This window comes from Rhinolophus sinicus, chromosome 14 (assembly GCF_057876585.1).
Source record: "Rhinolophus sinicus isolate RSI-liver-muscle chromosome 14, RSI-T2T, whole genome shotgun sequence".
Taxonomy (NCBI): Eukaryota; Metazoa; Chordata; class Mammalia; order Chiroptera; family Rhinolophidae; genus Rhinolophus; species Rhinolophus sinicus.
The window spans coordinates 15,830,577-15,846,683 of NC_142514.1; positions in this window are offsets into that span (position 1 = coordinate 15,830,577).

Here is a 16,107-nt window from a genome sequence, read left to right on the forward strand (position 1 = left end):
CCATGCTCCCTAACGTTCTTCTTTCTCTCTTCTCTCACGGTCGTTCGTCTCTCTTTAGGCCATCCCTGTCCAGTGCAAAGGGTGAGCCCTGGTTCAGTGAAGGGGGAAGGAAACCATGGGGGCTTCCACTACAGGCTGAGCTCTAGTCTGATCAGTATCTGAAAGCAAACATGCCTCCACCATAAGAACGGATGTCCTCCTGGAGATCGTGCCTTTTTAATCTGAATGAGAAATTGGTCTTCTCCTATCACTCTGGTTTTCATCCTATTTGCTGGGAAACAGTAACTTTGCCCACTCTTTCTCTTATTATGCCAAAGGTGTCTTTCCCCCTCCTTGCCCTGAATTGCATTACAAAGCTTCATCGAATACGGAATCATTAAAAGGTGCCCTGGCCCCAGGTTCTTCCCTAGTCTCGTCTGGGAGGGGGAAAGGAGCCATGTGCCAGTTCACCTTGCTAAGGCTGCCTTATTCCTTCCTTGTCTCCAAGCACAACACTATGACAAAGTTTTTGACTTAATCTTTGCCGCACGTAGGACGAATGAAGCATGGACCCCCAAGAGACTGATTTGGGGAAAACCTATGCTGGGCCAGGGTTCAAGGATGTACCCCGTCTTTCTGTAGGAGGGGTCTGAGGAATGTCGGAAAAAGGGCAAGTCATACCCACCCTCCTTTGAGGGCAGTTTACAGATAAATTAGGGAAGGGGGACATAGGTAAGATTTGGTAACACCTCAGATTTCTACAAACAGGTGAAATTAACCTAATTCCCAAGCCATTGCCAAAGCCACAATCAAGGTGGAAATGATGTCCAAGGGGAACAGAATGTGCCACCCCCAAATATGCCATTTTGGCCTATTGATTATTGTGAATTAAAGTTGCTTAAGAAACTGCCAGTGTGAGGACACACTGACCCTCCTTTGTCCCCTTAAAAGCAGGTCAATCTCCCAGGTGAAAGGTGCCCTCCCCGTCCCTGGAGGGTAGAAGGCACCCTTATCACCAGAGGCAGGGAAATTAGGGGCCAGAAAGCCGTATAACAAACCTTGTTCCCCTTCACTAATTTACTACCCCAAACCCAAACGTCTGTGCCTTGTCAATTATTCACAAATGTATTGTTTCTTTGTCTAAAAGATATAAGATATTGGGTCACTTCTTTGGGTCTCATTGTTTTATAGGGCTCCCATACACACAAAATTTGCTTTTCTCCTGTTAATGTCTTATGTCAATTTAATTATGAGACCAGCCAAAGAACCTAGAAGGGAAGGGAAAAGCTGCCCGTCCCTACAATGTACTTGGTATGGTTAAGTGATAACAGTGATACCTCCTTGATCTACATGTTTGGAGTTGCCCAGATAGGGAATTATCCAGATAACTCAATCTTTTTTTTTTTTAACTCTAATTGTGGTATAATACTCATAATATATATAAAATTTACCATCTTCACCATTTTAAGTGTACATTCATAATATTGGTATGAAATCCATTCATAATGCTATATAACCATCACCACCATCTATCTCTGTAACTCTTTTCATCTTGTAAAACTGAAGCTCTATACCCATTAAATAATAGCTCCCATTCCCTCCTTCCCCCAGCCCCTGGCAATCACCATTCTACTTTCAGTCTCTATGATATTGACTACTCTATCTCCTACAAGTGGAATCCTACAGTATTTGTCTTTTGTGACTGGCTTATTTCACTTAGCACATCCTCAAGTTTCTACCATGTTGTAGCAGGTTTCAAAATTTCCTTCCTCTTTAGGGCTGAACAGTATTCCACTATATGTATATACCACATTTTGCTTAGCCATTCATCCACTGATGGACACTTGGGTTGCTTCCATGGAGATAACTTTAAATTTCAATTATTTAAAACAATTTCCATTTCACGTAGAGATCTTTCTTAAAAGGTTTACATGCCCCAGCCCTACTGAAAGAAGAAAAAGTTGGGTATGGAGTGGAAACTTCTAGACTTTCAGGCTTTGAGCTAAGAAGCAGAAGTCCCAAATTCAAGTCCTAGTTTTGCTATCAAAACAATGCAATTTTAACCTTCCGAGGCCTCCATTTTCTTGTTTGAAAAGTGAGATTAAAAGTAATCATCTCGTAATTCATATGTTCATATTTTATTCTACCCACCCACCCACACACCCATCATGTGCTAAGTAGTCATAATTCTAAAATTCTGATTAAAAATTAAGTCCTATTATTATCACTTACCTGACACACCCTTCTTCCCAAACCTCCTTTTCTGAATGTCTCTTTATTTCCCAATGGACATGGGTGAGAGCTTGACTTATAAATGGAAAGATGTAAACATGTAGCGATTATTGCAATCATACGAAGCATAATTCTGTGGAAGAAAAAAAGGAGTTCTATGGAAAGTAACCTCACAGGGTGATCTGACCATAAATTCCTAACTGGGCAGGTCGTGGTGGGTAGTTATGCCCCAGGCCTGTAACTTCTTCAGTGAAAGGTTTAAGCCAGCCCTGTCCATTGTTCTTGTGCATCTAGGCTAAGACACCTTTGAAATGCCAGAATACCCCTGGAAGGGGTTACTAACCCTCAAGAGAGCACATAATCTTGTTAACTATTTTATAATCCAATCCCACCTTGCTTTAATCTTTTTGTTGTTGTTGTTACTGTTAAATCTCTCCTATTTATTATTAGCAATTTCATTACATTACCATGACGTTACAGCAGCTGTCTTTCATTGAGTGCCCACTCCACCTTGCTTTCATTTCAAATGCATAAAAGAAGCTGCAAAACTGTTGTTCTCCAGAGCAGTTGAGATCTTGCTCCCCAGCATTTGTCATCAGTTTGGCACAAATAAACTCTTCTAAAACTTCTCTACGGGTTTGGGTGTTTCTTACATTGACAATTCAGTGTGCACTTTGCTGCTGGGGACCTGTTTGCTAAGAGGAGAGGGTGGCCTGAGGCGAGGAGGCTGGGAAGCCAGGCTTTTGCAGTGACACAGGAAAGGGGAGACCAGGTGTAGGACAAAGATGGTAGGTGTGGAAAGAACAGACGGACTTTAAGACTTTTCAGAGAAAGGATCTGAGCTGGAGGCAGATTAGATATTAAGCGGCTGAAATGTTAACAGGAAAGATAGCTGTCAAGATGTGTTAAGTGAGGAGCCCTTAGTGGTGACATAGGCTTGGTGGGGGGACTTCTGTGGCTGGGATGGAAGGGGAAGTCCTTCCCCCTCTTCCTTGCCTCTTCCCTTTGCGCACCCCTTTCCCTCAAGGCTCTGGACTTTTACAGTCACAGTTGGTAGTGAGAACTGGTTCATCTTCTAATGTTACTGGTATAGGGTCTTTCGGGCTTTCACATGCCAGAAACTTTATGTAGCCGAGGCCTTCTTCAGATACCCCAAAACAGGACATCTACGTACATTCCAGGAACATCAGACAATAGTCTGGTTCCAGTCCTACCAGGTTTTCCCCTTTTCAATACTCAAGCCTCAAATCCTATCTTTGAGATCATTTTGGGATGCATTCAAAAGGAACACACTCAAGAAGACGCTTGCATTCGTTCACTCAGCATTCACTGGGTCCCTTCCGTGGGCCGGGTCTTGTGCTAGGCCAGGGTTTCTTCACTTCTGCAGGAACATTTTGATCAGGATAATTCTTTGTTGTGGGGAACTGTCCTATGCATAATGGGATGTTTACCAGAATCCCTGGTCTCAGAAGTCAGTAGCATCCCCCCACCCCAGTCTTGACAACCAAAAATGTTTACAGACATTATCAAATGTCCCCTGGGAGCAAAATTGGCCCCCTGTTGACAGCCACTGAGCCAGGCATTAAAGCTGTGAAGATGCACAGAACCAGGCTGTCCCAGCCCTCAGAGAGCTTGCAGTCTGGTTGGGGAAACAAATAGTATCATTGGAAAACAGCATTCCTGTGCCCCATCACCCTTAGCTACTTGTGAACCACACTGAGAATAGTACTTATTGAAGGCTTACCATGTGCGAGGCCCTGGACCAAGCAGTTTCTCTTCTGTAGTTCTCATAACAACGCTATAAGTAATTGGTATGTGCCCTTTACAGAAGGAGTGGGATCAGAGAAGATAATGTCACTTGTCTAAGATCACATATGGCAGAACTAGGGCAGGAACTAGGCTGTCTGACTCCAAAGCACATCTCCTTTGTTACCATGTAAAACGCCTCCTTCTAGAGCCTCATCTACTGTGCACTCAGATCCCCGACTACTGCTATTCACCTCTGGACAGGTTCCCGTCTATAACTGTTCCTCTGAATAATTCCCTTGTGTGGGCCCTTGTTGTCCCGGTAATGGCTATCTCACTACCTAAATGAGGCCAAAAGCAGAACGGTTTCTGTAGTGTCTCTGGAAAGCTTCGGTAACATCAGGGCCAAAGCCGGTCTAGGCAGAGCCTGGCTTTGGAGGGGCTGAGACAGGGTCTCATGCATCTTTGCAGCCCTATTAAATGAATGCCCCATGTAAAAGGATCATTTTCAAAAAAGAGGGTAAAATCATGATTTGCATTCAAGTATAAAGTGAATACATGTTAAAAATTTTAACTCATTAGTGAGGGGAACTGGGAAGATGTGACAACCAGCTCAAAGGAGAACCCCCCAAACAGACACATTTATAGATTAGGAATACTAATGTAAATATGCAAAAGGAAGCAAAATGGGCTTCTTCCGCAGTCAGGGAGTAAAGGCAGTGGAAACTCTGTCAGACAGAATTTGCATGTCGATAGACAAGGATTATTTTCCTTTGCTGTAAAATAGCTTAAAAATTAAAGATTTTGCTTACCTTGGTTCAGTCATCAATATGAATGGAGACTGCAGCCAAGATATCAAGGGAAGGCTGTGGAAGGGCAGCAGTGGCAGAATGAGGGAAGATACCCAAGAGCAAAGACGCATCATTAGGGACCAAGGCAAAAGTCATCCACACCCTCATAGTCCCAATCTCTATGTGCAGACGAGAAAGTCGGACAGGGAAGAAGGCTGATAGGAAAAATTTGATTTCTTTGTAATATGGTGTTGGAGGAGAGCTCCATGGACTGCCAGAAAGATGAACAAGTGGGTCCCAGAGCAAATTAAGTCTGAGACATCACTGGAGGCAAATATAACAAAAGTGAAACTAGTCTATGTCAAGTACATGAGAAGGCAGTATTCTTTGGAAAAGACAATAATGCCGGGAAAAAGAGAAGGCAGCAGGAAAAGAGGAAGACCAGATATGAGATGGATTGACCCCATAAACGAAGCCACAGGCGTGAGTCTACAGGAGCTGAGCAGGGGAGGTTAGGACAGGTCGTGGATATCACCCATTCATAGGGCGGCCAGGAGTCAGAGCCATGCAACATACACAAAATAGCTCAAAAGCAATGAAAAGCTAGAATCAGGTAACCTGTGAAGGTATGTGTTAGACCAGGAGTCAGAAAACTTTTACTGTAAAAAGACAGACAGTGGATATTTTGCCCTTGTGGGCCATATTGTCTTTATTTCAAGTATTCAACTCTGTCCTTTAGGTGTGAAAGTAGCCATAGATAATACATGAATGAGTATGGCTGTGTTCCAATGAAACTTTATTTATAGGCATTAAAATTTGAATTTTATGTCATTTTCACATGTCACAAAATATTATTATTCTGATTTTTTCAATCCTTTAAAAATGTAAAATCCTGGGGCTGGCCCGGTGGCTCAGGCGGTTAGAGCTCTGTGCTCCTAACTCTGAAGGTTGCCGACTCTATTCCCACATGGGCCAGTGGGCTCTCAACCACAAGGTTGCCAGTTCAATTCCTCGAGTCCCACAAGGGATGATGGGCAGCACCCCCTGCAACTAAGATTGAACACGGCACCTTGAGCTGAGCTGCCTCCTGGATGGCTCAATTGGTTGGAGCGCGGGCTCTCAACCACAAGGTTGCCAGTTCAATTCCTCGACTCCCTCAAGGGATGGTGGGCTGCGCCCCCTGCAACTAGCAACGGCAACTAGACCTGGAGCTGAGCTGTGCCCTCCACAACTAAGGCTGAAAGGACAACAACTTGAAGCTGAACGGCACCCTCCACACTAAGATTGAAAGGACAACAACTTGACTTGGAAAAAAGTCCTGGAAGTACACACTGTTCCCCAATAAAGTCCTGTTCCCCTTCCCCAATAAAATATTAAAAAAAAAAAAAAAAATCTTTAAAAAAAAAAATTCCAAAAATATAGTTTACTTAAATAAACCAGATGAGGCAATATGTACTTCACGTCGAGTGAGTGGCCTGGCTGTTTGTGTATTTTACCGCATATGGCCCTTGATAAAAAACATTGAAAAAAGTTTGGACACCCCTGGTCTAATATAATCCCAAGGGTTCTTAAGTGAGGAAGGGGTAGGTAAGAGGCAGAGATGGCATCACTGAAAGACTCAACAGCCATTGCTGGTTGTGAAGATGGAAGGGGGCCATGTGCTGAGAAACGCCGGCAGCCTCTAGAAGCTGGAAATGGCAAAAAATGGGTTTTCCCCTAGAGTCTCTGGAAGGAATACAGTCCTGCTGACACCTTGATTTTAGCCCCAGTGAGACTCATTCTGGACTTCTGATCTCCAGAACTGCAGAATAATATGCGTAAATTTATGTTGCTTTCAGCTACCAAGTTTGTGATGATTTGTTACAGCAGAAATAGGAAACTAATATACCCCCTTTTATCAAAAAAGAATCTCAAAGAAAGATTATTCTTGATCACAAAATAAGGCTGGTCTCATTAGGTTTGGCCTGATTATATACATAGGTGCAGCAGGAATATTAATTCACCACACAGACCTTATACATTTGTTGAAAGTTTCCATAAGCAATCTCAGGTTAGACTTTAAATTTAGGCGAATTCCTCTCTTCTTGAGTTCCCCAAATATCTAAGATTTTGAGACCTTCCCAGAAGTGATCTTCCTTATTCACCTGTAAGTTTGGAACTCTGTCAGCTGGGTGCCAGTTCAGTTTTCCTAGGCACTGAAAAGTATTAACTTCTGTTTCCTTAAAAGTGTTAGTCATACTTGAATACTCACCATTGATGAGAAAAAATTAACTTAATACATTTAGTTAATTTTCCATGTAATCAGAACGTATTAAAGTCATTCTTTCAGAAAATATGTGGGACCCTTCTATGTACCAGACACATTGTAGGTGTTTGGCTCCCTGTCTTTCTGGAGTTTATTATAATCTAACAGAGGGAGACAGACAACAGACATAATTGATTAGTAAATGATAAATTCTAGGTTAAAAGGTGATAAGTGCTGTAAAGAGTAGAGCTGGGTGACAGGGATCGGAAGTTCAAGGGCCGGGGAAGTCAGGCCAGGTTGCCATTTTCAATAGAATAGTCAGGAAAGGCCTTCTTATGGAGCAGGTCAGACTTGAAAGAGGTGAGGAAGTGAGCTTTGCAGGTATCTGTGGAAATTGCCATCCAGGCAGAAGGAACAGCCAGTGCAAAGGCACTGAGTTTTGAGGTGCTGCAAGGAAGCCGCTGTGGCTGCAGTGGAGTAAGTCATATTTCTGCTCAAACTCCTCCACTGCCTTCCCATTTCCCCCAAAGATCCTTGCAGCAGCCTCGAAGGTCCTATACACCTGATCCTTGTTACCTTCCTGATTTCATCTCCTCCTCCACCTCATATCCATTTTTATTTTAACTATACTGGAACAGAAATATCTTCTTAAATGCATTGTTATCTTCTCAAATGCAAGCATCACTTTTTTTGACTGCAGGTTAATAATTACACGGTACTGTAATTCACTAGTCACAGGCCAGTGCCGCATATAGATTAAAATGTTAGAGACTGTCCAAGTGTAATGTGTAAATGTGTGAGCTCTATGAAAGACAGACACAAGGCAGTCCAGGATTGTATGTAGACTTTCTCCCTCACCTCTGGTTTCCCATTTATAGGGTACCCCCCACCCCCGCCAAAACAAAATGTGCAGGCATTTTCTGTTTCAGAGAATCACTCTTTAGATGACCTCCAAGGTCCCTTTTAGCTCTAGACTGATGTCCCATTTTCCGGAAGAGAAAACTGCAGCTCAGAAGAAAAAATAACTTGCCTAAGGGAACATACTAGGGAAAACTAGGAGTCTGTCTGAGTCACGAGAGGTCAGCTTCTCCCAACCCCTGGCTTTCTCACTCAGCAGCCATGTCTCCTTGAAGCTCCCCAGAGGACAAAAGCACTGAAGTCCCCTCATCTAAGAATAAAATGTTTTACCCTATTATTCTCCAGGGACAATTACGGAGGGTTTCAGGTTTTGTCACTGATTACTCGATAGCATTTTGCAACTTCAAATAACTGTAGGTTCCCATAGCAACACATTCTGCTCTGGAAACTGACATTGTTCCCAAATCCATGTGGGAAGGAACAAGAGCTTCTCCCAGAAAACTCACAGCAGGTGGGAGAAGCCAAGTTAGGGAGTGTGGAGGGTGGGGATGGTTCTTAAGGGCTTTGTCCTGTCAGAGACAGTGAAGCTACCAGTCACTACTGAATGACTGAACAATCCTTGACCATCCTGGAGGGGCCCCAAGGAGGGAAGTCAGCCAAGAAATAGTCTTCATATTACAAGAAACATTATGATGCTTGGCAGGACCAAGGCAAGAAATAAAGACCCTAAGCTCCATCAAGTGAAAGAAACTTCCACTCAACTTCACTGAAAGTACACAGTAGTTTTCATAGAAAAGATGTGGTAAATCCAAAAGGTTTATGTTGGTAGATAGGCTGAAAGGTCTATCCCATGCTGAATTCTTTGGGAGGTTATGTAGTGATATCTGCAACTTCCTTTGAAATGGATCACAGAAATAAGATGGGTGAATTGATGGAAGGATGCATAGACATGGATTAAAGCAAGCACAAGAAAATAATTAGAGAATCCAGGTGGTTGGTATAGGGGTCGTCACTGTAAATTCTTTAAACTTTTTCCGTAAGTTTGAAATTTTCATAATAAAATGCTGCAATAAACCTAAAGGCACATCGCATTATGAGAGAACAGGAAAAAAGGAAAATAAGTGTGAGACAAAAAGGTGATAGGGAAAGGAAGGAAAAAGATAAAAAGGGAAAAGAAGAGACAGAAGAGAATAAGTATATTTGAATGTCCTCTCTAACTCCCTTTCCTTCTCACCTCTGTCCTTAAGCGCTGCTTAAATACAGAAGATTTTGACTGAACTAAGTTGAAATTAGAGAAATATATCTTGGTGTCAAAAGAAACCCAAAGGAATTTTTAAGAAATACTGAACCACTAATGTCACTTGTTGTGGAATTGGCTATTGCTATCTTAACAGGTATTTATGTAAAATATTATAAAATAAGCATCTATAAAGGGCAGGGTCGAATTAAACACATTTTTTTTATTTCATTTTTTTTTTTAGCCAGGAAGCCCAATATCCTAAAAACTTAGGCTAAAGCTAAGCTTTTGAGTATCAGGGCCAATCACTCAAGTCCTGTAACATGTAGTTAGAAACTTCAAGGCTGACGCTCGCTCATTCCTTTACACACAGAGTTCAAAACAGTGAGTGTCAAGGTAAGAATAAAACTTTAAATAGCTTTGAAATTTGAAGACAAATTTTCTGTGAGCTACGTTTCATAAATATATGGTACACACCGTTAGAAAACAACCAAGACCCATTACATGTGAAAATAGTGCCGCCTGGTGGTCAGAGCAGGGAATAGTCTGACAATGTCTTTCCTACCAACTCTGGTTTTCCTCTCCTTCGGGGAAGATGGTCTATACTAGTCCTTTATTTTCTCCATTATTCTTAGTTATTCAATAAGCATATTCAATAAGTTATTCAATAAGGAACCTTTGGAATACTAGAAAGAGCACAGGACTTGTCGCCATACTTTATTTCTTTATAACCCTTGGGTTCCTACTATGAATTTTGAATGTAAGTTCTCACAAGGAATTGCTCTTTAATTATCGAAAAGCCCATAAAATGGTAATTACATGATATGATGAAGTGTTAGTGAAGGTTGTGGTGGTGACCATTTTGCAATATACTGTAGTCATTTTGGTCATGTCATGGGAAATCCCACCTTTAAACAATTCCTTTCTTAGGGCCTATAAGATTCTTTGTTCTCAGTTTTCTAATTAAAACAGGAATGCCTGTTTAAATCATCAATAGATGATTAGATAAAGAAATTGTGGTATATTTATACAATGAAGTATTACTCTGCCATAAAAAGAATGAAATCTTACCATTTGCAACAACATGGATGGACCTTGAGGATATTATGCTAAGTGAAATAAGTCAGACTGAGAAGGACAAATACCATATGATCTCACTTATATGTGGAATCTAAAGAACAGAATAAATGAACTAACAAAACAGAAATAGACTCAGAGATACAGAGAACAAACTGATGGTTGCCAGATGGTAGGAGGGTTGCAGGGCTCGGTGAGAAAGGTGAAGGATTAGGAAGCACAAATTGGTAGTCACAAAATAGTCACAGGGATGTGAAATAGTATGGGGAATATAAACAATAATGTTGTCAAGATTGTGTAGGGGGCCAGGTGGGTACTGGACTTACCAGGAGGATCACTTCATAGATTATATAAATGCCTAATCATTGTGCTGTACACCTCAAACTAATAAAAATGATATTGAATGTGAACTATAATTTAAGTATACATATATATGGTCACGGGATGTAAAGGACAGCATAGGGAATATAGTCAACGGTTATTGTAATAAGCTATGTATGGTGTCAGAAGGGTAGAAGAGTTGTTGGGCTTATCACTTTGTGAGGTGTTAATATCTAATCATTATGCTGTTTTGTACACCTGAAATTAAGAAAAACTAATTCTACAAGTTTTCTGTGTCTTCCATATGGATATATATCCAGATGCATATGTGCATGAATTTCTCTAGGGTTTAAGGAGTGGCAAAACTGCATATGGGGTATAAGTGTATATACAAGGTGTGATCAAACAATATGGTGAATGTTTAAATAAAAATATTTATCGCAGTAAAAGACACATTGTCATTAATCCCCCTCAAAATACACCCCCTTGTTTCAAACACACTTATCCCACCATTCTTGCCACTTTCTGAAGCAGTTCTTTCATGAGTGTCTTTAGTTGCACTGTCATGGCTACCCTGATGTCCTGAATCATTTTGACTTGGGGAAGAACCAGATGTCTCACAGTGCCAGATCCAGTGAACGAGGACACACTGTAATATTTTTGACAGAAATTGCCATATACCAGGAGCAATGTGAGACACAGAATGTGGTCATAATGGAGGATGATTTACGGCACTTAACACACACCTTCTCTAAACCGTAGCTCACGCCCGACTGACTGCACTGAACAAATTGAAACTTGTCATACACTGTTACTAAGGTTTGACGCACCGCTTCCGGTATTGAAGATCCCTGCCTTTCCATTGGATGGCACTTGCAGTAGCATGCACTGTATCTTGTGATCACAACAGAGAGGCTCTGTGTCACACATCGCTTCTGGTACGGCAATTTCTGTCAATATAAAAACATTACGGTGTCTCCTCATCCACCATATTCACCAGATCTGGCACAGTGAAACTTCTGACTCTTCCCCAAAGTCAAAATGACTGACATCAAAGCAGTCACAACAGTGCAACTAAAGACACTCATGAAAGAGGACTTCCAGAACTGCTTCAGAAAGTGCCAAGAACGATAGTATGAGTGTGTCCGAAAAGAGGGGAAGTATTTTGAGGGAATTAATGGCAATGGGTCTTTTACTGTAATTTTTTAAAACATTCACCGTATTATTTGATCACACCTAGTATTTTCCCATTTACTAGGTAAGACAAACTTCTATAATGTGGTTGTTCTAATTTACTCTGCCACTAGCAGCGTATGTTCCCATTGCTCCGTGTCCTCACCAACACTTGCCATCAGAGTGGCATTTCATTGTGGATTTCATGTACATTTCCCTGATTAAAAAGGAGGCTGAGCACTTTTTCGTGTTTAGTAACCACTGGGGTATCTTCTTTTATGGTGTGCTTGCTTATTCATGGTTAAAGTCTTTGCCCAGTTTCCTATTGAGCTAGGCCATGCCTTTCTTTCCACTGTGGACCTCACGAGGGATTCTAGATATGGTCCAAACAACAGAGGTCAGGCACTAAGGCTTATTCTTTGCTTGTAATACCCAAAGTGCTAGACAGAGATGGCCTAATAAATATGTTGATTGATTAGTGCAGGTCCACACTACTTACTGGTAATCTCCAAACCCAAAAAGTTACAAAAACCAAAAGAATTTTTGATACAAAATTCACTTGGAGGCAAAACCTGAACTGACACAAGGCTACTTGAAGTTTTTCTTTATCATGTTTTTCCTGCAGAAATATTAATGTATTTGATTATGGATGCTGCCCCAGGAACCCTGCTGCGGGATAACATAAAATACTAGTACCTATGCCCTAGAGTAGCTTTCCAAAACCTGAAAAATTCTGAATTCCTGAACACATTGGGCACAAAGATATTGAATGCAGGATTCCGGACCTAGCACTTACTGAATTCTTGCAGTGTTCCTAGCACTATGATAAGTGTTTTACATACATAATAGACCTGTTCTGCAGATGAAATTATTAGCCCTTTCACATTTTACATAGGAGAAACCAGAGGCTCTGGCAGGCTATTTGTCTAGTCACAAACAGAGCTAAGATTTGTATTTCTTGAAATCAGGATACCTTCCAAAATGGGCATGCCTGATATTACAGAGTAATTTAAAAGCATCACTGAAATATACTTAAAAGTAGTGAGCCAAACTGAATGCCTGCAGCATATTCACTGAGAAATGTGATTTAGATGGATTAGCCACAGTAACAAGGAGCTAGACAGAACCTGAGACCACCTAGTGTACTCACTGTTTTTGAGATGAGACCACCGAGGTCCAGAGGTTACAGGGCATGCCTCACTGCTAGACAGAGAGTGTAGTCATCAATTTTAGTTTGCAGAACTGTAACAGGGCTTCCAGCCACAGGAGATATGAAAAATCAACACTGCCTTCCTTTACGATAAAGTGAAACTATTGTTCCTGAAAACTTCAGTATTTAAAGCAAACAAGTTTCAAATAAGGTAAACTCTCCTCTCTCTCCCTCACCTTGCAAACTTCTATTCTTACCTCCAGTCTCAGATGACGTCTCTTTGGGCAAGGTCCACTGCTTCATCAAGGTCTTCATTCACTTCCATCTTCTCTGGGGCCTTAGGTTAGCAGTCACCATCCCCTCTCGTATTTTTAACCTTCCTGTTTTTAACTGGCCTGCCCAGTCTTTAAAACAAAACAAAACAAAAAGCTTCATCCCTCCATTGCCTTCCTTTTCCTCTCCTTTTGCAGATAGCTTACAAGTAGTCTACACTACTCCCCTTTCTTACCTCCTACTTACTCCTCAACACACAATTTGCTTTCCCCACTGTTACTGACATCGTATTGTCAATTTCTGTGGACACATCTCACTTCCACACATTTTTCTGCTGTGTTTGAGACTTAACCATTCCCCCGCCCCCCCCCCCTTTTTTTCTTACAGGTTTTATTGGGGAAGGGGAACAGGACTTTATTGGGGAACAGTGTGTACTTCCAGGACTTTTTTTTCCAAGTCAAGTTGTCCTTTCAATCTTAGTTGTGGAGGGTGCCGTTCAGCTTCAAGCTGTTGTCCTTTCAGTCTTAGTTGTGGAGGGCGCAGCTCAGCTCCAGGTCCAGTTGCTGTTGCTAGTTGCAGGGGGCCAGCCCGATTCCCCTTCTTGAAACTCCTTTCCCTTGAGTTTAGCGTTGCTCCTGTTTCCCAACTCTCCTGGAGGTTTATCTATATAGCCTTGACCTCTCACTTGAGCTTCAGACTACATATAGTAAGAGTTCCAAATTCAAGTTTTTGGCATCTCCAGAAACACTTCAAACTAATTATAATCTAATTCCAGTCATCCCTCTTGATCTGACGCAGGCTTCTACATTCCTTATCTCAGTCAATAGCTACCACCCGCCAGATAATCTAACTAGAAACCCAGGAGTCACACCGGAAACTTCCTTCCCCAGGCTCTAAACCCCTAATTCCTGCCTTTATCTTACCAAATAAGCCCAAACAAGGAGGAAGAGAATCCGCACTCTTCTTATCAGTTCAGTTGAGCAAATATTTATTGAGTACCTTCGGCACCCTTAAAACATTAAATTAGACTAACTCACCTTAGTGTAGATATTAAGCACTTACGAATCTTAGAAAAATGTCTGCCAACCCAATTGTTCAAAAATGCTATACACATACCAAACATTTAGGTCAAAATACTTTTAGGTATCAGAGTATTAAGATGTACTATGGATCATAAACAAGCATTCTTACGTTCGCATGTCAAGGGCCAGCTTTATAAACCTGGTTTAATAGGACAGCAAACGGCCTTAAATCATCCCAAGCTGTGGGAGCCAGCCCCCAAGATGGCCCCAATGATTCTCACTCACCTCCTGGTATTCTTGCCTCTATGTAGTCCCCTCCCACACTGAATGGGGTTCTGAATGTGTGATCAATGGGACAGTGTGGAAATGCAAGCTTGCTACATTACTCACTGTGGCTGGGGTGGGGAGGGAGAGGCAGCTACCTGTCATGAGAACGCTCAGTCCGATGAAGAGGTCCACCTGGCTAAGAACCCAGGTTTTCTGCCGACAACCAGCACTAACTGCCAGGTGTGTGTGCAAGCCACCCTGCAAGCAAACCGTCCAACCCATCAAGCCTTCAGATGACTGCAACCTCCTGGAGACCCTGAGCCAGCTCACTCACCTAAGCCACTCCTGGATTCCTGACCCAGTGTACCTGTACAAGGTAATACATGCTTGTTTCAAACTGCGAAGTGTTGGCACCCCTAAAAGGAATGTGGAAAACCTTATGGCAAAAGCGCTCCTACCACTGAGCAAAAGAGGGGAGATACTTGGAATGTAATGACTATGGGAAAGCCTTAAATGTTCTCTCAAGTTTTGAGAGACGTGAGAATTTTATTCTGAAGTTTTGTCTAATGTCATCAGTGTTGGAGAGTCTTCCCTTTTTCCACATTCCTTCACAAACTTGTGAGAACTCACACTGCAAAGAAACTTGCGAAATGAAGAATGAGGAAAGGCCCGTAGAGATGCCTCTTACATCCGGAAACATGAAAATCCTCACTGGATGCAAAATCTGTGAGCGGATTAATTTTGGAAAATATTTCCTTGCTTCCTGTCTTCACTGACATGAGAACTCATACTGAAGGGGAACCCTAGAAATGCAATCAACATGAGGATGCCCCAGCTTTAGCTCTGCAGAGTAGCCACAAAACAATTTATACTGAAAACAAAAAGTATAAATGTTATGAGTATGGGATTAGCTTTATCAGTATCTCATCCTTAGGTTAGGCCACTAACTCATTAATTTTTAGTCTTTTTTGTGTTAGTATAAATATTTATGCCTATAGTTATCCCCTAAAATAAACTTTAAATTACATTTAAAAATGAAAAAAATAAACTGCTAAGTTCTGGAGGTAATTTGTTATGCAGCAATAAATACACAAGGAATTCCCAAGACATGTGAAAACCTGTTCAATGTAACTCATGGAAATTTTGCCCTGCAATTTATCTACTGGAATGGGGAAAGCAATTAGAGACTCTTTGCTGTGCACAGCCAAAGAGGTTGAAAATATCTGACATAAGAAGTTATTTTGAAGGGTAGGTCATAAATCAATCTTTGTAGGGCAGCTGACAATTTCCAACTATGGGATGCACAAGTTAGGCCCTAGAGTATATTAGTTTATTCATTTTTTAGACTGAGGACCAGACAAAGTACCATGCACCCCCATTAAATGCATCAATTTATGGTCATAGGTGAGTCACACAGGACTACAGGGAGGAAAGAACCCCAAACTCCTGCTTTCTCTCTCTCCTTACTCCTAGCCACATGCTTAGGGTTTTAGACCATTTCTGCCAAAGCAGAAGGCAGTAAGGCAGTATCTTTACACACATATTTCCTACTCCTTTTACTTCCGGTCTCACTGAGTCAGGCTCAACAAAACCAATGACCAGCCCAGACAATTATGCCTTCCTAAAACTACTTCTGCACAAACTCCCTAGTTTATATGGATCACATTGTACTACACTTAGAATCTCTCTTGGTTGCTAATTATGAGAGCAGAGGTCTTTGTTCCTTTTTGCATATC